Raw genomic sequence first — 27,774 nt, 5'->3', positions numbered from 1 at the left:
CGCGGAGCACCCACAGCCAAACTAGTGAACCAAACCACTGAAGTGATAAATAAAGTCCATAAAGTCCAAAATAAATCGAGGTAAAGTGATAAGTCCAAAGGTATTCCAATGGCAGGAAAAACACCCGTGTAAACTGCAGAGATGATGTTATTAGACACCAGACGTGAATCCACCACCAATCATGCGGCTGCTTACCAGAAATCAGGGTCCTGCCGGACCACTATCATCATATCGCTCAACCATGAGGCTTTAAATCAGTAGTGATTCCTCCACTGGAACTAGAACCATACCAGGCTCAGCGGTGGGTATAAAAAACAAAAACAGAGCTCCACATAGCATAAAATCTGGGTGATTTATTTTAAAACAAAATGTAACATATATACAACTCACATTTAGGTCGATAAAAAACAGCATTGGCCTGTAACGCCGGCCGGACGTATCCAGGAACAAAGCCACTCGTGTATAGCGATGAAGGGGATGGCATCCGCATGTCACTCGCTCCACCCGACGCGTTTCGTGAAAGAATCACTTCGTCTCGGGGCACGAGTGGCATGCAGCGCCATCCCCTTTTATAGAAGACAAAATAGCAATCAAACATTATCAATTGCACTAACCAAGCCTGTTACACATACTGCACTGGAGGTCCACCCCATTTTGGGCGAGTCCTGCGGGTGACCAATGAGCGGTGAGTTTCACTTGGTGGAACGCAGTGACACGGATGTAGGACTCTGCACTTCCGGTGCGCACGTGTGTGGACCCCAGAGCGAGGCTTGGTTAGTGCAATTGATAATGTTTGATTGCTATTTTGTCTTCTATAAAAAGGGCTTTGTTCCTGGATACGTCCGGCCGGTGTTACAGGCCAATGCTGTTTTTTATCGACCTAAATGTGAGTTGTATATATGTTACATTTTGGTTTAAAATAAATCACCCAGATTTTATGCTATGTGGAGCTCTGTTTTTGTTTTTTATACCCACCGCTGAGCCTGGTATGGTTCTAGTTCCAGTGGAGGAATCACTACTGATTTAAAGCCTCATGGTTGAGCGATATGCTGATAGTGGTCCGGCAGGACCCTGATTTCTGGTAAGCAGCCGCATGATTGGTGGTGTATTCACGTCTGGTGTCTAATAACATCATCTCTGCAGTTTACACGGGTGTTTTTCCTGCCATTGGAATACCTTTGGACTTATCACTTTACCTCGATTTATTTTGGACTTTATGGACTTTATTTATCACTTCAGTGGTTTGGTTCACTAGTTTGGCTGTGGGTGCTCCGCGATGTTGTGATGCTTATGGTAGCAGCAACCTTTTAGCATTTACCACCGGGAGTCCCATATACCTTTTCACGCAGGGTTAGGTGGTTCTCGGCCTCCTGACTCTGTGTGATTAACACAATTGTTTGTATATTAGAGTGTTATTATAGGTACATATAGCACATGCACTTGGGCAGAGGCCTAATTGATTTGTTTGATATATTTACACTATTCGGTTTAGCGCAATTATCCTCTTTTCTTCTCCCTGGCGGTATGATTATGTCAGATTTTTGATGCTGAAAGTGATACCATTATTTTGCATGGAAATTTGGCATTTTATATTGTAGGCCTGTAATTTTTAGAAATAACTCACTTAAATCGGTCCAAACAAGAGTCTAGTAGACATCCCGGGTATGATAAAGTTTGAAACACAAAATCATAAATTATAATATAATAAATAACTATAAATATTTATAACAAATAATAATATAATAATTCAATAATTATTCAATAATGTAATCAAATCAAAAACACTAAAATGTGCTCAGTTGCAGAATTGTTGCTTTCATTACATTTAGTGTTTGATGACGAATTTCCCCACAAATTACTATCGCTCAATTCTGCAAGTGATTCCAATTTATTATCGCTGTTTTCTAGCTGGTCTAAAAGCACTTTTGATGTAAACGGACACTTTTTGCTTGCTATGAGCAATCTCCAGTTTCCAGGCAGAAAGAACAGTCTTTATTATATAAAACGACATGCAGGGCACTGGACAGACCACTAGGGACACAGGGGATGTGCATTTATTTGATACGGTACTGTAATCTGTAAGATTACAGTATACTGTATGTGTACTGTGTTTTTAACTTTTTGAATTTTGTGCCGAACTCCATCCCTGTGCGTCGAGCCACTCGCAGGGAATGGAGCTCGGCACTGTGAATCGAGCAAAACACGGCGGCTCACAGATAACAGCGGGGAGACATTGCAGGATCCAGGGGACAAGGTAAGTAACCTCCACAAGGATCCTGTGATGTGATCCCGAGTGTGGCTCAGGGTTACCACTTTTGGTATGAAAAATTCACCCTGAGCCACACTCATACCGCTCAGCAGGTTAAAGTGGTTGTAAACCCCGCTGGGACATTTTTACATATAGGTAAGCCTATAATAAGGCTTACCTATATGTATTGAAAATATCGCCTAAATGTGTGCCATTTAGGAGATATTTACATTGTAGTGCACTGATGAGTTCATCGTACCTTTTCTTCCTCTGCAAGTGCCGTGACTGGTGGCTCCTGCGTGCACGTGGCTCTGGCCAGTCAGAGTCCACGGCCCCAGAAGGAAGAGGGGTGAAGATGGATGCTTTCACCAGCGGGAACATTTGTTTGCAGGTAAGTGCCACATAATGGGCTAGTATGAGATGCATACTAGCCCATTATGCTTTTTACTTTGCAGGGGAACAAAGAGGAAGTAAAACCCATCAGGATTTACTTCCTCTATAACTGTCCCAGCAATTCCATTACTCCAGTCAATTTCCAGGTAGTTAAAATCCCCCATTATTATCACTGACCCAGCCCTTGCAGCCCGTTCCATCTGTGCAAGGAGCTGAGTCTCCACCTCCTCATTAACACTGGGAGTTATGTCTAAAGGTAAAATTAACCTCTTATATAAAAGGGCTATAAAAATTTGATGACTTAGGCTTGCAGATGGGCAAAATATGTAAATCTTTACAAACACTTCATTCTATCTCATGTTGCTGCCATTAAACACAAGTTTATATAGGTCTACTGTCTGGAATTATTTCCATAGAAAGAGCAAACTGACCATCAGATCATCTCATCAGCAGCAAGAAAGCTCAATACATTCTTGTGCCCAGTGCGACGTACAGTTCACACTGCCTTTCTTTCCATTTACATAACACTCCTGGCTCCTCCCTCCTGCCAGGTGCCACCACAGCAAGCAGCTTGTTACGGAGGCACTGCTTTTTGTGTTCATTCACACACAGAGCCGAGGGGCGGCTACGCCCCCTCCATCTCCTGATTGTCTCACTGGCTGTGATTTACAATGGATCCTGCTACTGTAAATAGCCAATCAGCAGTGCAAGTTCACAGAGAGGCAAGGATCTCATGGAGGAAGATGGATTGAGAAGGGGCTTGGGTAAGTATTGGTGGGGGGCTACTGCAAACAGAAGATTTTTTACTTTCATGCATAAAATGCATGAAGGTAAAAAAAATCTTGTGCCTTTACAACCACTTTAACGTTTCTGGCTTCAGTAACAATTAAAGGGTATGTGTAGATCAGCTTCAGATTCAAAAGTGAGTCAAATCCAATGTTCTTACTCCTCACTTAACGACCATGTAATTAAAAACGAATTGGTTGTTAAATGAGGAGTCACAAGAAATCAATATTTTAAGCATTCTTAACTACTGTACTGTACTGTATTTAAAAAAAAAGGTCTAAACACAAAACTCCAGCTTAATAACATTGTTTTAATTTTCATAAGTACAGAAAACAAACAAAAGTACTATACTATACAATACAATGATGTATAGTGCGTGTCGTTCAGGTGGGGAGAGCTGGTCGTAGGTCCGAGCAGTCGTTAAACAAGTAAGTCGTGAAAGGAGAAGTATCTGTATACTCGGAACTAAATATTTATTGCAGAGATGATTTGCTAAACCTGGAAAGTGCAAAATCTGGTGCAGCTCTGAATGGTAGCCAATCAGCTTCTAACTTGAGCCTGTTTCATTAAAGGGTCACTAAAGGAATTTTTTTTTTTAATCTAAATAGCTTCCTTTACCTTAGTGCAGTACTGGTTTCATGCCCTTATTGTTCGTTTTTGCTTTGAAGTAGCTGTAATTCTGCTATGATCTCCAAACTTCCGCTTGTCTGGCTCCTTATAACCATCGTACTGGGAGCTTTCTCACGGTGGTCTAAGCTGTCATTACTGTGTGTCTAAAACTTCCCAGAACCAATCTCCTTTACAGTAGTGACCCTTTAAGCTTCGACAAAAAATCTGGAAGTTGATTGGTTTCTTTGCAGAGCTGCAGTCGATTTTGCACTCTCCAGTTTTAGTAAATCAGCCCCTGTATATAAACATACATTTTCTGGAGTTTTTAAAAACTATAAGTTTAGAAGGACATTTGAATGAAATTATTTTTGCATTGCCATGTCATGCATGGGTGAGGGTTAAACCATCCTTTTATTTGGCAGTGAAGCAAGCCTGTACTGTGAGTCTTCTACAATAAAGGAGAGGTTTTATGTGCCTTCTGGACTCTAGAACCCGGCAAACTGAAATATAACAGCACTAGCAGCTGATTTGTGCTTTTCCTCTGACTAGTGATTTATCAAATTACAATAAAAACAAGAGTTATAATTTAAATTCAGCCCATGCTAGCTTAGACTTGTCAGAAAAACAGCAGCCAATTTCCAGCCACTTGAATTCTCAGTTTACTGCTTGAAGTTGTTTGGAGGAGATGGAAATCCTCCTTTGAATTGCTAAGAAACAGATGAATAGAGTCTTGGAGATACACAGATAACAGAGCCTTCACCCATTTCCTGGATAGGACGACCTGATGATTGCTGACATTTTAGGTCCATTTTGAATTTAAATTGTAAGAAAGCAGGGACTGATGTTTAGTTTATTTGGAAAAAAGAATCTGCGGATGAAAAGCCAGCAGGGCATGTTAAATAAAATGGAAAAAGTCGAAGTTTAATGTAGTCTGAATTTCCTTTTCTCTGCTATTTAGTGATTAGATTTGTATTATATTCTGATTCCTGTTTTATTACATTTTTACAGATACAAACACATCCATATAGGCACACATAGGACCAAACCTCTCCACTAACCACCAGCCACTGGTCACTTTCTTGCTAATAATTTGGATAGAGCATTGGAGCCCCTGACAAATTTTAATTGCGGTATCTTCATTAGGGAGGTTCACCTACTTTCCTGGTGACCAAGACAGAAAGTGAGGGAAATAAAATATTTTAGAGTTATCACCAGAACAAGACTGAATTAGTAATCATTCAGTGGAGACACCTATCTTTCAATTGTAAAGGGCAATTGAGGGCCCAAAAAGATTTTCTTGTATTCACTTCTCTGACATGAAGGGAAGGGTACACAGATGAAATTACTTTTAACCCCTCCAGGCTCAATCCAAGTGACAAAAAAGATTTTGACCTTAAAGCGTAACTCCACATTTGTTGGGAAAAAATCATTGCCCTCTGGGTGATCTATGTACATTGCAGGGATTTTAACAAATGTTGTTGCAGATTCCTACCTTTTATTATTCTGAAGAAATCACTGTTTGTTCCTCTGTGCTCCTGGGCATAGTGAATCTAATGGGAGTGGTTTCATAATTAATAACCAGCTGCAACAGCTGCAGGGCACTAATGAGGAAAGCTGCTGGGCCTGTATCCCTTTAGACATGGAAAAATGAAAGGTATAAAATATACACAGCCTGGATCAATCACCTAGAAAAATAACAGGCAGTTATTTACTGATGCTGTCCCCACTGTATAACCTTATCACCATATAATTCATAAATGTGTCCAGTACTGTCCACATGACCGAAGCAGGCTTATGAAAAAAGGGGAGGGAAGAGGACCTTCCAAGCAAGTTTTCCAAATAAGTGGAACACTACCATTATAATGAAAATTAGCTTTATTGTAGAAAATAGGACTATACAAAAAATACCAGTGAATTACCTTCACCAACCAATATTAAAAAAGACAACATTGTTTAAAATGGGGATAGCTTCCTGTTTCGGCAATGCGCGATGTAGAGGAGGACTCCCTACTAGTGCGGAGCCACCCGCCGACATCAACATGGCGGGACCCGCGGCCATGTTAGGTACTGCAGAGGGGACCTCCCCCTTCCTCTCTGCCCAGACTCATCTCCCTCTGCGGCTCCTTCTGCCACTGCAGTGGCGGATCCTTCCTATGCCTACATCGCAGAGGATGTAGCAGCCCTTCTCACCCCTGCCATCTGGTGCACCCTAATTAACTATGTCCTTCCGTTATATATCCCTTTCATAACTTAGCCTATTAAAAGCTCTGTCAGGTTTTTGTGCTATATACTGTATGTCCCATTGGGGAGATTTCCCATCACTTTCTGTTCATTCTACAGTACTTTCTGTAGCAGGAAAGGAGAGAAATTCTTCAAAGTAAGTCTTCTTCAAAGTCTTTTCTAAAGAGTTTTACCGGCAGAACAAATGTCCTCATCTAAAAGTAGTGAAGCAGCACACCTCTAATCCCTTTATACCAGCAATAACAGAGACTCTCCAAATACACCCCCAATCTTATCCCTTTCCTGACTAAGCCTATTTCTGACATTTGTTGCTTACAAGTTAAAATCTGCATTTTTTGCTAGAAAATTACTTAGAACCCCCAAACATTATATATATATTATTTATAGTATTTGTGCAGAGGTCTTTCAAATGCAATTTTTGGGGAAAAAGACACTTTCATGAATAAAAAAAAAACAAAACTAAACAGTAAAATTAGCCTAATTTTTTTGTATAATATGAAAGATGATGTTACGCCAAGTAAATAGATACCAAACACGTCACACTTTGAAATTGCGCTAACTCATGGAATGGCGACAAACTAAAAAACAAAACAAAACAAAACAAAACTAGAGGAGGTCTAGTGCTTAAATTATTTTTCTTGCTGACGATCGCTGCGATACATCACCTGTGTGATTTAAACACAATTTACATATGTGAGAGCAACTTGCGTATGCGTTTTCTCTGCTGCGTGAGCTCGTGGGGGCAGGGGCACTTATTTTTTTACATTGTGTTTTTATTTTTTTGAAATTTGTGATCACTTTTATTGCTATCACAAGGAATGTAAACATCCCTTGTGATAGTAATAGGTGGTGGCAGGTACTCTTTATGGAGGGATCGGAGGTCTAAAAGACCTTCCGATCCCTTTTTTGCATTTCAAAATATTCAGATCGCTAAAAAACTGTGATTCTGAATACTGTATTTTTTTTTTAAACCGGCCCCATTGGCAGCCGAGTACGCTGGAAGTGACGCATCATGTATTGGGTCTCCCGATGGGACGGAAGGGCCCAGTAAGAGCTCTTTATGGAGGGATCGGAGGTCTAAAAGACCTCCGATCCCTCCTTTGCACTTCAAAATATTCAGATCGCTATAAACTGTGAGTCTGAATACTGTATTTTTTTTTTAAACCGGCCCCATTGGCAGCCGTAAGAGTGGCGGAAGGCGGCGAGAGGGGGAATGCCCCCTCCCACTCCTTCAGTATAACAGCCAAGTGGCTTTTAGCCACATCGGTTGTTATACCCAGAAAGCCAACCACCCGCTCTAAAAAACCAGAGGCCGCATATATGCATACGCTTGGCGCCAAGGGGATACACTTACTTGCCTTAGCCGCAACTGTACCAAAACATTTCATAAAATCTGGGCTGCGTGGGTTAGGGCATGCACCTTACAATTTTAATACTCCCCCCATCACCTGTTCCACACTAAGGACCTGGTGGTTCTTGAAGTAATGCCTGTCATGTATTGGTCCATATGTAAAGTTGCAATAGCTTCAAATATGCCTTAGTTATTTTTGCAATATGACTGTAATGTGTGTATCATGTAACTCCAGTAAATACACTCTCTGGTTGCGCTAATGATTTCTTAGATTTTGCACAGTATGATCTGTGATTGATATTATACTGACACATACTGCTTGTATTTTGCTGTCTATTTTATTGTGACATCCCCTCTGTACTCCCATTTGTTGCCAGCATGTTTGTGGGTAAATCGTTGTTAATGTTCTGTATTGTTTTCTCTATGTGACAACCTAATAAACGTCTCTGTTAAAATAAATAAACTAACATGTTTAACACTCTTGTACAAATGCCACGGCCATGATATTTTGAGTCCCAGCTAAAGCAAATGTAATATGGCTTGTTGAATTGACAGGCAGCACCATCCATTAAACTCGGAAGGGAAGGGAAGAAAGCGCCAAACCAGCATAGTGTAGCACAATTTATTAAGTAAAATACCATATAAAACAAATAAAACTTACAAGCGGGTGAGGGGGAGAGAGAGGATCACAGTCTGCAGTGGATTGTAATGAGCTGGGAACTGTATGGTAGTCCTTGTTGGAGAAGAAAGCCAGCTGTGGTGGGGAGCATGATGCACCTGGAGTCTGTGCAGGGAGACCAGCGTCAGGCTGCCCTGTGTGGCCGTGGTGGTATATCCAGAATTTGGATGTCTGCCCAAAGACCATGTGTCCAGCTGGAGTAGTGAGGGGAGCTGTCAGTCCAACCCCTGTGTGAGTCAATCGGGGTGCATTTTGGAAGTTTAACCATGCCTATTTTATCAGCCTGATGAAGGAGGCATGGTTAAGCTTCTTAAATGCATTTCTATTTTGCAGAAAGTGGATTTCCAGCCCACAAATGAAAGCAGCCTTGCCAGCATCACAGTGTTAGCCATTTTCTACTAATTTACATTTTTATTCCTATACCTCCAGGAAAAAGTATATTTCAATACCTCTTTTTTACCTGGTATATGACATTTTATCACTATAGGATGGGCAGCCTAATAATGTTTACAACCATTGTAGCTTTACTTCTAGGTATTACTGATTGGATATGCTGATATGGACCAAGATAGCCCCATGATCACTGTAAATAACTGTCTATAGAAAATACCGGTAATACTAAAAATACAGAAGAATTATAATAAATACCGAAACTCAGATGTGAGAAATGTACCTAATTATACAGTATTAGTTAAATGGATACATTTTCTCAGCACTAGTATTTAGAATACTGCATTGGCCATATATACAGGGAATTTACTTAAATATCTGTTAGAAAAAGTTTGACATGGAAGATGAAAAGAAAAAACATTGTGCAAATTCATTGATATAATGTAGCAGGAGCCCAATAAAGATTTTTTATGTCTTAACAAGTTTCTGGTTTATTTTTTATTTCTCAGATTTAATTTAATCATATGATCTATTCTCATCATGATACTATAGTATGAAATCAATGTAGAGTGAAAAGGTCAAAAAGGCTTATTTCAGTGAAGATCGTTCTGATTATCATGAACTGGAAGTAAGAGCTGACCTTTTAAAGAAAGGCTGTTTTGGATGTAGTGTACTGTATTCTTTGCCTGACATTTGTACCTGCATACAATATTAGACCCACATAATCTTTCTGTGGCATTTTAAACATTTATATTTCATTTCCATAATACCTCATATTGAGAGCAGTGAAAGAAAATTTACTACAATCATTCATACAAACAAAAATGTTGATGTTTAACCACTTGCCTACTGTACACTTAAACCCCCTTCCTAACCAGGCCAATTTTGAATGACAATTGAATGACAATTACTCACTCTGCCCATACAGAATTTGTCATTTTTTTCACACAAATAGATCTTTCTTTTATCGCTATAATTAAAAAAAAATCTAGATTTTTGTTAAAAAAAAAAAAAAATTCTTCATAAATTTTGACCAAAATGTATACTGCTACATATCTTTGGTTAAAATAACCCAAATCAGTATATATTTTTTGGTCTGTGTGAAAGTGCCTACAAGCTATTTAAAATGTATCACACCTGATGTACTGACGGCCTCTCTCATTTCTTGAGGCCCTGAATGTCAGGACAGTACAAATACCCCCAAATCACCCCTTTTTGCAAAGTAGACATCCCAACATATTTAGTATAAGGCATGGTGATTTTTTTGAAGTTGTAATTTTGTCCCACAATTCTTTGCAAAATTAAGATTTTTATGTTTAATTAAAAAAAAATCACACAATTGTCATAACAACAAGTTATTTCTAACACACAGCATATACATACTTCCAATTACACCCCAAAACACATTCTGCTACTCCTCCTGAGTATGGCAATACAACATGTGTGAGACTTTTTCACAGCTTGGCCACATACAGAGGCCCAACATGCAGGGAGCACCGTCAGGCATTCTAGGAGCATAAATACTGTACACATGTAATTTCTTGACTACCTTATATTACATATTACCTCTTATACTTTTGAAGGCCCTGGAGTCCCAGGACAATGGATAAGCCCAAAAAATACCCATTTTTGGAAAGTAAACACCCCAACCTATAATCTATGAGGCATAATGAGTCTTTTGAACATGTCATTTTTTCCCACAAGTTTTTGGAAAATGTGGAAAGAAAATCAAACACGTTTTTTTTTACACAACATTGCCCATTTATAAGATATATCTAACACATAGCATGTACATGGCGATCATTACACCTCAAAATATATTCTGCTACTCATCCTGAGTATGGTGATACCACATGTGACACTTTTCCACAGCCTGACCACATACTGTAGAGGCCCAAAATCCTAACATCTTAACTAACCTCTAAAACTTTTCTTTAATAGGTGCCATTCTCATAACCTGTAATGGTTTATCCCTAAGCATAACCCTTAAGCTGAAACCTTGATAATTAACATAACCTTATTACTTAAAGCCAAACTCTGGGAACCTTGAAAATGATCTGTTGCAATGGAGCTGCACCTGCAATGCAAGGGTTCATTGCCCCTTTAGCCTAGGGAAGAGGAGAAACACTTTTACTGACCTGATCCCGCAATCCTTGGGCAGATGGTGCTCCCACACGCTCTGGCAGTGGACCATAATTTGACCATATCACATCCAGTGCAGGGCTATAGACCCATCATTGGTCTTGATGACACCAGTTTTCAAGTAAGAATTTGTGCAGTGTGATGCAGGGCTATATTTACTTAGCTTGCAAATATAGGTCCTTTGGCAGTAAGGTTCATTCAAAGTGGATTAAAGCCTAGGTTCAGTTTAAAAAACAAATAAGCAGAAGAGAGATTGCTTACTATCAATGTGATAAATGAATGAAACATGATCTATGAATGGAGGGGGCAGACCTTTTAATCATTTGCATGTCCTACATTCATAGATCCTGCTTTATTATAGAAGCTGTATTGGCTTCTATTAACCCCCCTGACGGTAAACCCGAGCGTGACTCGGGGTTGGTTTTACATGTTAGGATCGGCAAACCCGAGTCACGCTCGGGCTGGACGGGCTTACCTTTCGCTGGATCCACAGGCTTGGTTTACTCACCTTGTCCCTGGATCCAGCGATGCCACCCGCTGTGTGAGCGAGCGGGACCTCCTCGCTCGATTCACAGTCCCCGTGTGACGCCGATCTCCGTTCCCTGCGACGTTACGACGCACGGGGACGGAGAACGGCGCCAAATTCAAAAAAGTAAACAAACACATTACATACAGTATACTGTAATCTTATAGATTACAGTACTGTATGTAAAAAATACACACCCCCCTTGTCCCTAGTGGTCTGCCCAGTGTCCTACATGTACTTTTATATAATAAAAAATGTCATTTCTGCCTAAAAACTGTAGATTGTCCAAAAGTGTCCCTTTATGTCAAAAATGGTTTTAGATCAGCTAGAAAACAGCGATAATAAATTATAATCACTTGCAGAAATGTGCGATAGCGATTTGCGGGGAAATTCGTCATAAAAAAAATAAAATAATGACAGCGACAATTCTGCAACTGCAAATTTCAGTGATTTTGAGTTGATTACATTATTGAATAATTTTTATTATAATTATATTATTATTTGTTATAATTATTTATAATTATTTATTATATTATAATTTATAATTTTGTTTTAAAAAAAAAATCATACCCGGGATGCCTACAAGACTCTTGCTTGGTCAGATTTAAGTGAGTTATTTCTAAAAATTACAGGCCTACAGTATAAAACGCCAATTTCCTTGCAAAATAAATGTACCGCTTTTGGTACGTAATTCCAGACAGAATCATACCGCCAGGGAGGTTAATGGAGACACTGGCTGAAAAGGACAGGCATAGTCAGGCACTCTTGATGAGTGCCTGCCACAGCTCCCTCAGTTCTGTTTGCCACCTTCTCACTGGAAGTTAACCACTTGCCGTCGCCGCACCGTCATAATACGTCCACAAGGTGGCTCTCCTAGGCGAGATCACGTATTATGACGTCCTACCTTTTAGCCGCCACTAGGGGCGCGCGCACGCGCCCCCCGCTCGCCCCCGACTCCCGTGCGTGTGCCCGGCGGGCGCGATCGCCGCCGGGCACACGCGATCGCTCGGTACAGAGCGGGGAACGGGAGCTGTGTGTGTAAACACACAGCTCTCGTTCCTGTCAGCAGGGGAAATGCTTTTCTTCGGTTCATACACTGTATGAACCGAGGATCAGTGTTTCCCCTAGTGAGGCCCCCCCCCCCCCCCCCACAGTAAGAACACACCCAGGCATACTTAACCCCTTCCCCGCCCCCTAGTGTTAACCCCTTCACTGCCAGTGGCATTTTTATAGTAATCTAATGCATTTTTATAGCACTGATCGCTATAAAAATGCCAATGGTCCCAAAAATGTGTCAAAAATGTCCGAAGTGTCCGCCATAATGTCGCAATACCAAAAAAAAAATCGCTGATCGCCGCCATTACTAGTAAAAAAAATATTAATAAAAATGCCATAAAAATACCCCCTATTTTGTAAACGCTATAACTTTTGCGCAAACCAATCAATAAACGCTTATTGCGATTTTTTTTTACGAAAAATATGTAGAAGAATACGTATCGGCCTAAACTGAGGAAAAAAAATGTTTTTTTATATATTTTTGGGGGATATTTATTACAGCAAAAAGTAAAAAATATTCATTTTTTTCAAAATTGTCGTTCTATTTTTGTTTATAGCGCAAAAAATAAAAACCGCAGAGGTGATCAAATACCACCAAAAGAAAGCTCTATTTGTGGGAAAAAAAGGACGCCAATTTTGTTTGGGAGCCACGTCGCACGACCGCGCAATTGTCTGTTAAAGCGACGCAGTCCCGAATCGCAAAAAGTACTCTGGTCTTTGGGCAGCAATATGGTCCGGGGGGTAAGTGGTTAATAACCTCGGGGGTGTTAGAACAGGAAGATTTCACCTAAAACAGGAGACTGCTGCACAAGGGACAAATCACACTAATTTCAAGTAATGTGCTTATTTTTTAACTAGACCAGTGGTGGTGCGTCCATAAGGGGCAGATGGGCACCACCCCTCTCTCCTGGCACGTTCTATCACCATAGATAGATTAATGCATTCATGTATTCCGGCCCCTTTTTGGGCACCGGGCACATGAAATACAGCTGTGGGAATGCTTTTTGGAAGCACCTGATTAGAGCCATAGGCTCTAATAGGCGCCCAAAAAGGTGAACAGCAGGTGCCATGCTGTGCGTTAGCTGTTCACTCAGTATTGTGTTAGCAAAGCAAAGGAATTTGCTTTGCTAACACTGAACCGCCTCTCAGCCAATCAGGTTGCCGGGTCTGTTACCTGTCACCTGTTTGGCTGAAACATCAGGCACTGTGATTGGACACCGGAGAGAGGACAGAAGAAGACATGGAGGAAGTGCAGGACACGGAAGATGACCCGCTGCGAGACAGGTAACTGCCGGGTAGAATTTGTCAGGCACAGTGGCTGCAATTGATTTTTTTTTCAGTTTGTTTGCGCCCCCCCAAAATAATTTGAGCACCAGCAGCCACTGTAGTGGACCAAGAGCCCAAATGACTCACTGCAAAATTTAAATATATCTACTAATGGTAACTTGGATAGCATCCATTCCAGGTACAAAACATGATGGTTGTACCTGAAACAAAGGCAACAGACTATGAATAACATCAGAACCATATTTCACACGGCTCAGCAAAGTACCACATTAAGTGTTTACGGGATAAGACCTGCAATGTGCATTAAAAACATAATCCTTCAACTAGAGCTTCTGAAGAAGATACTACAATGATACTATTTTTTATTAGCGCCTAGGCTTCTTATTCAAACACTGTTATTCTTATTAGATGTACGGGGCAATTATTGGGCCATAAGGATTTTTTTTCTTATTTGCAGCTGTAGAGCGTGTCATGGCTTAGTCTGTCATAAGAAGTTCTTCAGATTCTACCTGGTGTTCTTCTGTCCAGCACACTACACACCTGCCACAATACTTGTTCACACACCTGTAGGAGCCTTTTTCTGTTTTTTAATGTAATATGTAGTTTGTAATAACTGATGTTGAGGGTCATAAGTGCATATCCAATGATTGTATAAACATCATTGCATGTATATTTTTGTTCTCCCTCTTCTTCCTCTCTTTTTTATCTAGCTTATGTATTGAAACATATCAAATATATTATTTATGTATTTTTCTATCAACACCCTTTATTTTTAGAGTTCATACGATATTTCATTGTGTCACTTTCAAAGGCCCCGATGAAGCGGAAATCCGCGAAACGCGTAGGTCCTACTATCTTCTATGCTTGGGAATCGCACACCCTGGACTTGAAACTTCTAAACTGTAACTTGGTTTTATTTAATGTTTTGGAAACAAAATCTTTGGTATCACTGCCTTTTGGCAGAGAAATAAAAGTTGTTTAATTTTCTATAATTTTAGTATTTCTATATTTATTTACTCCTACAAGGCACATACAAAGTCCCACCCCATTCAATATTTTTTTTTTTTACATAGTCGCCTTTTCTGTGACAATGATGCATACAACAAAATCCTACTAGAAATAGTGTAGCTGCCCCCTTTATAGTCATGGCAGTGCCGCTGTATCATGGCATTCCACTATAAGAAAAAGGAAGGGAAAAGAGGAGGACTGAGGCTTCAGGGGACTTCCACAGGATTCTGGGGAAATTAAATAAATGCTATATTTATATAGACTGCAGTAACAAAAGAGCTTAAACTACCAATAGAAACTAAAAAATATATACATACCGTATAAGACACATCCTAGAAATATTTATCTCAATTAACCTCAGTGCTTTTAAGTATTCTAAAAAGAACAGATACTTACTTTTGATGTCTGTTTGATGTCACACACACAACCTCTTATTGATGCTATACACTGCCTCTTTGTTCTTAGAGAACATTGATCCAGTTTTTTCCAGTTAACACAGCAATCAGATGTTTCTTAATTATTCTACTTGCTAAGGTCAGTAATCCATTAGTGATATTACAATTACAGTATTGTCTTTTGTACAAAGTTAAAGAACCTCAAAAAACATTGGTTAATTATATGTAGGTACATTTTCAGTGTAGCCTAGTTGAAATAAATTACCATTTCTTTATTTAGTATACAGAAGCAGTGGACTGGCCAGTGGCCACATGTCTAATCTAATGTCTGGACTAAACATATCCAGATCCATTAATAAGAGAAAAGAATAAGAACAATAATATACACTATTTTATAGCAACCATCACATTTCACCAACAATTTACAGCATTCAGAAACATGGTGGCAGGTTCGATCTCCTGCGCACACCTCCGTAGCTGTACGTCGGGCCTTTAAACAGCTCATGCCCGCTAGACGGTGGGGGACCCAATGCGTGTGGCCAGCAGGCACGATATCCATCGGCCAAGCATGATCGTGGGCACGAGAGCCAGAACAGGGATGTGTGTGTGTAAACACACACATCCCCATTCTGTCAGAAGAGTAGAGACAGATCATCTGTTTCTACTAGTTAGGAACTGCGATCTGGCTCCTCCTCTAGTCAGTTACATCCCCCCACAGTTAATAACACACATGAAGGAACACAATTAACCCCTTAATCACCCCCTGGTGTTAACCCCTTCCCTGCCAGTGACATTTACACAGTAATCAGTGCATTTTTATAGAATTGATCACTGTATAAATGTCAATGGTCCCAAAAGTGTCCGATCTGTCCGCCGCAATGTCACAGTCTTGCTAAAAATCGCCGCCTTTACTAGTAAAAAAAATAATAATAATAAAAATGCTATAAATATAGCCCCTATTTTGTAGACACTATGGCCCAGATTCACAAAGTCCGAATGTGAGGCGTCGCATCTTTGCGCTCGTATTTTACGTTGTTTGCGTAAGTCGTCCGTGAATGGGGATGGGCCGTTCGTTAGGTGCGTCATTTACGTGGGGTCACGATTCATTTCCATACAACACGACCCCCTACCAGCCAACTTTGAATTACGCGGGCTTACGCCGGCCCATTTACGCTACGCTGCCGCAACTTACGGAGCAAGTGCACTTGCCTGTCTAAGTTGCGGCGGCGTAGCGTAAATAGGATACGCTACGCCCGCACAAAGATATGCCCTCCTACGTGAATCTGGCCCTATAACTTTTGCGCAAACCATTTAATATACGCTTATTGCGATTTTATTTACCAAAAATATTTAAACAAAAAAACACTTTGCTTGTTATTTAATTTTAGAAATGTGTTTATTTAGAAGCAATTACTGCATTCTATGTCAACTGGAACATACCGGTATATACTTGGACTGTATCCTTATGGTTTAAACCTTTACATTAAAGTTTTGATTCAGTTGATACATTTTAAGTGGTAATGCTGGCTGACTGATGTCTAAAAAAAAAAGACCACTACAAAGAGAAAGCTTTTATTTCTATATACAGTATTTTATTATTCAAGGATACAAAATGCATTTACACTACAAAGCCATTTTCTTCCAATATTTTCATTAAAAGTCTTATGACTGTAATGTTTTCATTTTCAACTTCTGAAAAATGCAGAATATTGGAAATTGGCAGCCCTTTTTTTTAAATCGAACTTGTCAATACTGTAAGTAAAAAATAATGTAAGTGAAACAAGACAAGAGTTTTTTCAAGTTGCTTCTGCTTAATCTGGGAATAGTAGCAATACTGTATATGTACTTCAGGGATGCTTCATATAAAAAATCTGAATGGAAAAATAGTTCAAACTGCAAAATAAATAAATAAAAATAAATAAGGAAATCTAGAGCTAACTTGGTTTAACATAGGGTAACACAGGTTTAAGCAGGAATAATTAACCAATATAACTAAAATACACTGTAACAATATTATTACACTGCATTTAGGAATAAACCCTGCAAAAACTGTTTATAATGGTGAGCTCACAATAGCTCCTAAGCCACAGAGCAAGATTATTATGATTAAACTGACAGCCTGGGCATGCAGATTGCATGGAGAGAGGCCATCTACTGGTGTAATGAGTGGGCATGGTACAACAGACAATGCCCTGGAGCCCCCCAGATTTCACCTCTCATGCCCAGGTCCTATAGCAGTTGCAAAGTGTTCTGAGACCTATTTATAAATGTACAAACTATATATTACAACATTTTTGCAGTACTTAACCACTTCCCGCAGATCCTGTAAGCTGCATGTCTCTCCTCATGGCTGGAGACATGTGGGGAGACATGCAGCTTATGGGATCTGTTGCAGTATTATATCTGAATCAATAATACAGCCCCTGCTGTCATTCATATATACAGCTTAACCTCCTGTGGCCACCTGTAGGCTATTCAGTGGATTTAGCACTTCATCAAGTTTTTTGAATAAATGTATGACCTCATTCTAAGTGCTATTTCACAACTACTGGAAGGCTGATACCTCATGCAGATAGCATACCCTGAGGAAGCCCAATACATAGGGTGAAACATGTCAGGATTTAACACTATTTTGCTTTAAACAAGTTTATGAGCCATATCCTTAGGGTTAAGCTTATGTCTTTTAAAAATATGACTCTATTTTAAATATATAATACATTTTGAAAATGTTAGCTCAACATATTTTTCTTTGGTTTGTTTATTGCACCACTATAGTCCCATCCTTTGTTCTATTTGCTCCAATGACCCCAAAATGAGGTGCTTTATATTGTGTGAATCTATCCACATTGGTCTACATTCTATTTTGTTACAAAGTTCTTCACTATCTGTTTGGAAAAGTTTTTGGCTCTTCTCATAACAGCTTATAATATTTCAATTTTCTTTTACTAATCAGTCTGTCACCCTGAAAAGACACTGCACTTTTTCATCAGTTGTGCCTGTTTGGTATATGCATTATTTTAAGGCTTATGGCAGTTTCAACATGCCACTATTCAATACCTCACCACTCTCAAAATGAGCTCCAACTGCAGTGATTTAGGACTTTATGTAAGCTCTGCCCTCGGTAAAGATAAAAGACAAGGGCCACCCAGGTGACAACATCTATTTAAACAGCAGTTCACCTGGTTACTTGTACGGCGTCCTAAAGGGAATGAGTATTCCTCCTGTCCCCCACTCTCTTTGCCAACTGGATGCAACAACGCCACCTGTGTTGGGAGGTAAACCTGAACCTGCCTACAAACCTGACTGTAACACTCCCAGGACACTGCTAGGACATTGATAAGTGAGGCCTAGTTGATATTGCTCACTTTTACCATTACAGGAGTGAGCTTTTTCTCATATATTAACCCCTTGCATGTGCTTTCCTCCCCCCTGAGGCAGTAGCTCTAAGCTCAGCGTTTAAGAGCTCACCCCATAGAAGAATACTCACCTTAACCATGTTTCCTCCAATCATATAACACAGAAAACTTGGATTATGCCACCAAAAAATAGACAGGCTCCAATAGTACAGATTGTTTAAAATGTATTAAAATGGCAAAAAAATATAAAAAAATTAAGATAAATGACATAAGTTAAAAAAAAACACCATTTTCTGGACATATGTTAAGCTAAGACACTTTTTCAAATATCTAAACATCTTCCCAGAATGGTATAGAGAACACATGCAATTCAAAGCCAACTGTACTAGATCTTCCCCACAATCACATGTGGTGTCCTCCATGTATGTCCTACTATATTCAAACCAAGAGGTGAAATCCAGCAGACCATGTCTAAAATGGGAACAAAATCTTAATCTCTCTTATACAGAAGAAAAATGGAACAATATCCCACATACCATTCATAAAGGTTCAGTAAAAGTCACAATCCAAAGATCAGGTTACAAACTACTAGTAAGCTAAATTAAGTAAATTCTCCCACACATTATCCACACCTCTTCAGTTCGCATGTGCCGCGCTATATAAATTTTTCATTCATTCATTCATTCATTCTTTGCTGGAGAAGTGGAACTGAACGCTGTGCCTTACTACATATCTGGTGGTCATGCTCGAAAATACAACACTTTTGGAAAGAGATACAACAAATTATAACAAAGATTGCCTCATACACACTAGATTTAACACCCGCACAATGTACAATTCGGTACTGTTGTCGGCAGCGGAGAAGAGGAGATATTTCCACCAACAGAGTCACTTTGAGGAAGGGGAAAACATGGGACACATCCTGGCACTGGTAGCTAGGGAACAACGAGATTCTTCGAATATTTTGGCTATAAGGGTGGAGTCGGGGGAGACGCACACTACTAGCTCTGATATTTTAAATGATTTTTACGAGTTTTATAGGGAGTTATATTCCTCAAAAACTGATACTGTAAATTCGAACAGGATCTCGTTTCTCCAAGGTTGCCCCATGCCCCAATTGTCGGAGGAAGATAGGGAGATGCTAAACTTACCTATCACATTGGCAGAACTGAAGGAAGCTTTGGAAGGGGCCACGCAACATAAATCCCCAGGTCCAGATGGATTGCCAGTGGAGGTATATTCTCAATATGGGGAGGTTATGTTGCAGCCTTTGTTGGAAGCATTATCCGATGCTGAGGATACGGGAACGTTGCCTGATAGCATGCTAGAAGCCATAATTATATTACTTCCCAAACCAGGGAAAGATAAGCTCTCTCGAGATTCATACCGTCCAATTTCTTTACTAAATACGGATGTCAAGCTTTTAGCAAAAATTCTGGCTAAGAGGCTATCACAGGTTATAGGCAGGCTGGTACATCGTGACCAGTCTGGCTTTTTCTACCCAACCGGTCAACAGCGGATAACATAAGAAGACTTTATATGAACTTGCAGGTCCCGGTGGATAACCCGGGGGGTAGGGCTATTCTGTCATTGGATGCCACCAAAGCGTTCGATAGTGTGGAGTGGCCCTACCTCTTAGAAATATTGTCCAGGTTTGGATTGGGGAGGAGGTTCATAGCATGGGTAAAAGTGCTTTATTCCAAACCTAGAGCTAGACTTCGAGTCAACAATAATCTCCCCCCCCCTATTCGAGCTACATAGAGGCACCCGTCAGGGATGTCTATTGTCCCCATTGCTGTTCGATTTGGCAATTGAGCCCCTGGCGATACTGTTTAGAACTACTCCGGAGGTGGCCAGGTTTTGCAGGGGTCAGAGGGAAGAAAAAATGTCCCTATATGCAGATGATATAATTATATATCTAGGAGACACGGTAGCATAATTGCGAACAGCAATGGGCATAATAGGAGAATTTGGAGGCTTTTCAGGGTTTAATATAAATTGGTCCAAATCAATATTAATGCCTATAGATCCGCTGAGGGAACAGCTACCCATAGGAGCAGAGCAGATTTCTATAGCAAGTAGTTTTTGCTACCTGGGTGTGGTAGTTTCTCCGGATACAGCTGAATATCTCCGGCTGAACCTGGGCCCACTACTAGTAAAACAAAGAGAGAAATTTAATAGTTGGTGCAAACTCCCTCTATCAGTGGTAGGTAGAGCCAATTTAATAAAAATGATATGGGCCCCACAACTCCTATATATCGTCCATAATTCACCGATGTGGATACCGAACAAATGGTTCAAAAGAATTGAGACCCAGATGCGGGAGCTGTTATGGAAGAAAAAGGTAGCTAGGATCAGTTTATATACTTTACAACATGGAAAGGACAAGGGGGGACTTGCGGTCCCCCACCCTAAAACGTATTTTTTGGCCTCTCAGATACAACAGCTGGCGGGATGGGGACGGGAAGAAAGGGAGGACCCGAACAGAAATTTGGTGACCAGCACAGTTCCCTCATTACAGGCAGCCTCTCATCTCAAGATGGATCTGCCTTGTATGCCACACTCAGCACCCACAGGAATCCTTCTCAAAAAAGTATGGGGGGAGCTACGGAAGACCCTGAGGACAGAGGGGGTGTTACCATTCACTCCAATATGGAACAATCCCAGATATGTAGAGCTGCGGGAATTATCGGGTTTCACCTCCTGGAAAAAGAGGGGAATCTGGTTCTTTGCGCAGCTATACGAAGGCGAGGTACTGAAAACATACGCACAGTTATGCAGGGAATACCAATTAGCACCGCGGGGCTTTTATCAGTATCTCCAGCTTCGGCATGCTTTACAGAAACAACAACAAACACGATCGCTGGTGGTAATATCACCGTCACCTTTGATGACGGCGGTTTTGCAAGCAGAAGCTCGGAGAGGACTGATAACAAAAATCTATGAGGGACTGCTTATAACAATACAGAACCATGCTGCCTTCAGAAGTCGTAGGAAATGGGTAGAAGATATTGGGGAGATAAACGAGGAACAGTGGGAAAGGGCATTTGAATCTGTTCCGGTGGTGTCCGTATCAGCGTCTCACAAATTATCGCAACTTTTCATTTTACACAGGGCCTACAGAACAGCGCCACAATTACATAGATGGGGAAGAAGGGATACCCCTATGTGCCCAAAGTGCAAAGTCCAGCAAGGGGACTTTATACATTTAATTTGGAGATGCCCAAAGCTACATAGGTACTGGGAGGAAGTATCACAGGGGATTACCAGAGTAGCGCAGGTACCAGTTCCACTGGACCCTCAGGTATACTTGCTAGGGATCATTGACCCTGGGAAGTATACAAAAGGAAAGTACTACATGATAACAAGGTTGTTGTACCTGGCAAGAAAGCTCATTGCACGCAACTGGATGGCCCCCGGGGTCCCCACAGGGAAGCAATGGATTGCGTATGTCAACTCCCTGTTAGGTAGAGAACACTTGGCATATAAATGAAGGAAAGCAGAGGGTAAATTTGAGGAGATCTGGCATTCCTGGCTAGGAGACGTGAGTGTTGCACCACCAAAATTGGTGACGGATTGATTCCTAATGTAGAGTGCAGAGGACAGGGAAGGGGGGTGGAGGGGTTGGGTGCAAAAAAAAAAGAGGGAGCAGCACATTGGAATATCATGTGAAGGAAAAAATTATGTATAATGTACTTCAATAGATGTGTAATGGATGCCGAATAGGCAGATGTATGTATTAAACTGGAAAAAATAAATAAATAAAAATAAATTGGATTTAAAAAAAAAACACCCGCACAATGTCTTCTACACCACTCCTCCCTTCCACACTTCATATACCGCAAATCCCTTGCCTTGCATCTTGCTAACACGGCTAAAAGATGCATCCCGCTGAAATGGAACTCATCTACCCCACCAAAGGTAACAGATTGGATACACTATGTACATCAAACAGCTGAAATACTGTAGAAGAGCTGATTAATATAATAAAAGACATCCCTACCAACTTTAGTAAAACCTGGGCACATTTGATCCACTACTCAAGCTCTCTACACAGAGATCCTCCTAATTAGCCAACCAAATATTCTTTACACGATATACCGACAAACCAATCTTTCTTCAAACAGCCAAGTTAACCTCCTTCTCTTAATACCTTTTTATTTCAATAATAAGATATTTACATTCCTTTGTTACAACTTCTCTAATACAATTAGACCTACTGATCTTGAATCCTCACTCAAAGACAAAAGGGTTAATGAGTTAATATTCCATATTTTAGATTCTAAATTAATTACTAATAGGTATTAAGTTAAAATATGATAAATTCTATTTGTTCAATTTTGAAATAACCCTCTTGTTATTATACACTTGGCCCTCTTGTTATTATACACATTGTTTATGCCAAGTGTATTTGTACATGTATTCTATTACTAATGAAAATTTTGAAATGCAATATTAGACTGTTTTCAGCTTCTATTTACAATAAAAACATGGAAAAAAATCCACCATTTGCAAACTTAGGCCTTGTACTCACGACCGGATCTGTGCGCTGAAAACTGTCTGCCGGACAGTTTCCGGCGTACAAGGATGATTTTTGTTTGGTTCCGCTGGCTTGTACACACCAGCGGACCACATTCCCGTCGTACCGGAACGCGTGCACGTAAACTACGTACGACGTCACTATAAAGGGGAAGACCAAACTTAATGGCGCCGCCCTCTGTTCCTCTTTTGCTAGTTACGGGTTTGCTCGTGTTAGTGAAGGTTTGGTTAGAGCTGATTCGCGCTTCTCGGTCTCCAGGCTTTGACAGCGTGTATTCACGGGTTCAGTGCGTGTGCTTGCGGGATCGTAGTTGTCATTCGGCTATAGGCTAGCAGGTTGTTTCTGCTTTTGCAGTTGCATCCTGTGCGCTCGTATCTGTTTGTCACGCGTTCGTCGCAGGTAGTGCTGGATTTGCGAGTGCTTTCTGTTTGAGTGTGTTCTTGACTGACCAGCCGGCCGGTTTGAAGCCATGATGGAGCAGCAGCGTAAATTTTCGCGAGTTGGTGCTGTTTATGGGATGGCTGCTGGATATGTTCATTATTCCAGTACTTTGGCCAGAAACAGGGGGCGGAGGCGTTTCTGGACCAAGAATTGGTTGCGCCAGCGTGACCAGTTCTCACATATGCCTCTGCTTAGGGAAATCCAGGAGAATAATCCTAATGACTTTAGGAATTTTCTCCGCATGACGGACCCCGTATTCAACAGTCTGCTGGATCTTCTGTCCCCCTATATCACGAGGCAGGACACTGTGATGCGCCAAGCCATCACGGCCGAGCAGAGGCTTATTGCCACGTTGCGGTACCTGGCGACTGGGAGGAGCCTGCAGGACCTCAAGTTCTCGACAGGCATCTCTCCGCAGGCGCTTGGGGTCATCATACCAGACACGTGTGCTGCCATCATCAAAGTTCTGCATGAGGAGTATATTAAGGTAAGTTTCCTGGCTGTAATAATGTTGCTAACTAACTTTATTTTTAATTTCCCAGATATGCTGTGTGTTTAACTAACGTTCCCTTTTCTCCCTATGCATGTTGATATAAGCTTTACATGTTTTTTTCTTGACCTACCTGCATATTTGTCCCTTACCCAATATTAACCTGTCCAGCATGCTATCCTAGTGACAAACCCACCTTGCCATTTTTTAAAACACGACTTTTTGGTTTTTGTGTCCCCCCCCCCCCCCCTCCACCTTTAAACTTTTTTAGTCCCCATCAGAGGGCTGTGGAGTCTCTTAATTAAGTGGCCCTATATATTTCATTCCCCAACTTCTCCATGCACTTTTTTATAATGCAATTTTAATACTGTGAAGTTTCACAAGGATGCTTGTAGGATGTTTATGTGCCAAAGTACTAAATTTCTTTTTTTGTTTGTCCCCACAGCTACCCTCCACACCACAGGAATGGCAGTCTGTGGCTTCCCAATTTGCCCAGCGGTGGGATTTTCCAAACTGCGGTGGAGCAATAGATGGGAAACACGTCCGCATTGTGCCCCCACCCCACTCGGGGTCCTACTATTATAATTACAAGGGTTATCATAGTATTGTGTTGATGGCGGTGGTGTCGGCACAGTATGAGTTTCTATATGTGGACGTGGGGAAGAACGGCCGGATGTCTGATGGGGGAGTGTTCGCACGGACTGATTTCTATGATCGTCTCCAAACTGGTGGTCTGGCATTGCATTATTGAAGATAATGTGGAAGGACTTCCGTTTGTGTTCCTAGCGGACGAGGCTTTCGGGCTTGGTCCTCACCTCATGCGGCCTTTTCCCCAGAGGACCCTCACCTCAGAGAGGAGTGTGTTTAATTTTCGGTTGGCCAGGGCTCGGAGGGTAGTCGAGAATGCCTTTGGGATACTCACCAACCGGTTCCGCCTGTTCAGGACATCGATACATCTGGCGGAATATAAATTGGACACCGTTGTATTTGCCTGCTGCATTTTGCACAACTTTTTACGCAGGCACTCCCAGACGTACCTACCCGACATCGGTTCTGAGGCAAGACTACCCTCAGATCCCCTTCCCGGGCTGGACACTGGTCGCGCTGGCTTGGCCCCCCAATCAGCTCGTGAGGTATGCGACAAATATGTTGAGTACTTCATGGGTCGGGGGGCCATTGCTATGCCAGATCATATTTCTTTCTAATTCGGCCCCCAAAGAAAGGAATATTCTCAAAAATAATAAATAATTAGACCATTGGACTTTATACAGTTGTTTGTCATTAATGCTTTTTCTCTTTTTATCTGTCTTCCTGGTTCTCTAACTAACTTCTGCAATTTTAGTGCATAATTGATTTCTCCACTTTTTGTAAATAACCACATTTTGCACAGTATTCACTCATCTACAAACAGGGTATTGAGTCTAGAAATAAGAAGCAACTCCATTTGTACATTTTGAGGTCAAGTGTTTTAATTTTTGCTTGTTCATGACCACAAAAATTTTTTTTTTTTTTTCATTACTCCCTGCTTTTGTACTTAGGAGTCTCCAATATTTTTTTGACTTTGTGTATTTTTTTTTAAGGTAATTAAACAAAAAATATTTTCAAGAATATACATTTTTTAACAAGTTCACAGTTTTGTTTATCAAATATAGTTCGATTTATTGTTTACACATATATATATATCTATATAGAATATTTTTGGTGGGGTGTTTACCGCCTTTGTATTTTTTATTTTCGCCATATTTTTTAGTCCCAAAAACAGATTTTTTTTTTTTTTTTATTAGTTTTCTTTTTTTTTTCTTTTTTTTGTGTGTTTTTAAATAGGAATATTTGTGGGGGAGATTTAGGAGTCAAATCTCCACTTCACTAAATTCAGTGATTATAGAGATTTATAATTCTATATATATATATCTTTCATTTTTTTGGGTGTTTATTCTTTATGGTCTAAACTTTATAGTATCCAAAAATGTACAACATGGACCAAAAAAAGAACTTAAAAATTATAAAAATATAAAAAATCACAACAGCAGTCAGTCATGGTGTGCTTTCACACTGGAACACGCCAAAATTTGAAAATACACACATTCAGTGCAAACTCGCCAAATGTCATTGGTTCAACAGACAAATGGCCACATGTGCTATCTGACATCATGGGTGATCAATGTCTGTGTTTTGTGGGAGCAAACCCTTCCTCTCAACTACTTGAGGAGCGAGGAGGGGGTTGGACCCACAAAGCACAAACACTAGATATTATGTGATGGCAGATAGCACATGTTGGCACACTGTGTGTGTATCTTCAAATTTTGGCGTATTCATTATTAAAACAGTAAAAATGTTTGTGGGGGCGGGGGATGGGCGGGGGGTGTTTCAGTCTTTGACACGGCCCATCATGTCAATAATATTTTTAAAATTAGATTCGATGACCATCATTCTTTGCCGCATATTGTCCATTTCCGTGCTGCATTCCAAAAGGACATTTGTTACATTCTGTTCCATGACAACCATCCTTTCACGCATATTGTGCATTTCAGTGCTGCACTCCATTACCTGTTGAATAATTATAGCAGCACTTGCACGTGAAAATATTGACACACCATCCTCCTCACCTAAAAATAAAAAAAAATGGCATTTTCAAATTTTTGATTTGATGAGGCCTATCTACATATGTTTTTTTTTAATCAAGCTAGGGTGACACTGACCTGATGGGCTTCTCCTTTCCACCTCTTCGACATCTTCTATCACTCCTCCTTCTTCCACCACCTCCCCATCATCTTCTATCACTCCTCCTTCTTCCACCACCTCCCCATCATCTTCGACTCCTCCTTCATCCATCAATCCACCTTCTTTCAATTCGCCAAATTGTTCTTCCGCCACTTGCCCTTCATCTGCTATAAATTCTAAGTCCAAAATTACTTCTTCCTCCTTTCTTCCTTCCTCCTCTCCTTCCACATCCTCTTCTCCTTCCACATCCTCTTCTCCTTCCACATCCTCTTCTCCTTCCACATCCTCTTCTCCTTCCACATCCTCCTCCTCCTCCACATGTTGAGATGGAAGATTTTGGCCTTGTCTGGCCCTCTCTGCCTCCTCCAAATGCTGGCGACTTCTTTCCCCTAAATAACAACAAAAAAAATGTATACTCATCAGCACACAGATATTGGAGAGCAGAAATCGCACACATTGCTTAGAAGAGGCTTTCATTTCTTTACTTTTATCTTTCACCAAAACTACATTTTTGAATTACTTCTATGGCAAGCTCTGATCCTGCCCCTTTTTAGCAAAGTGACACACATGGATGTCCCCCCTAAACTGTATTTCTGGGAGACCCTACCAAAACCCATTTTGGATTTGGGGAGACACAGGTGCTCTGCATTGCAGATGTGAAAACATCTGCTTTATTACCACTGTTTTTAGAATGAATCCTGTTTGCCTTTCCCATTCTCCTAATTTTATTTTTTAGAACTAGCTTTTACACAATGTTTACCAACAAAGTTTTTGGCCAGTGAGCCATGTCCAGGTGTGTTGTTCCTGGAATAACCGAGCCTTTCTGAGAAACTATGTGATGTTACGTGGTTTACTAAGAACACTATTTGTAAATATGTAGTTATTTATGTCATAAAAAATAAATGACAACATGTCTTTAGAATTACAAGCAGGCCAAGGAGGCAGATGGTGAAATATACATGGCAACACATTATTGCAGACTATCAACCCCCCCCCCCAACCCCAAAATATATTTACTTACTTTTACGCAGAATTTTAAGTATCTTCTTCATCTGATGTGGCTCTCTCAATTTTAAGTCTGACCAGCGTTTCCTCAGCTGTTCCTTGGACCTGGT

Source organism: Rana temporaria, chromosome 4, assembly GCF_905171775.1.
Source record: "Rana temporaria chromosome 4, aRanTem1.1, whole genome shotgun sequence".
NCBI lineage: Eukaryota > Metazoa > Chordata > Amphibia > Anura > Ranidae > Rana > Rana temporaria.
Note: the sequence above shows the minus strand (reverse complement) of the source record.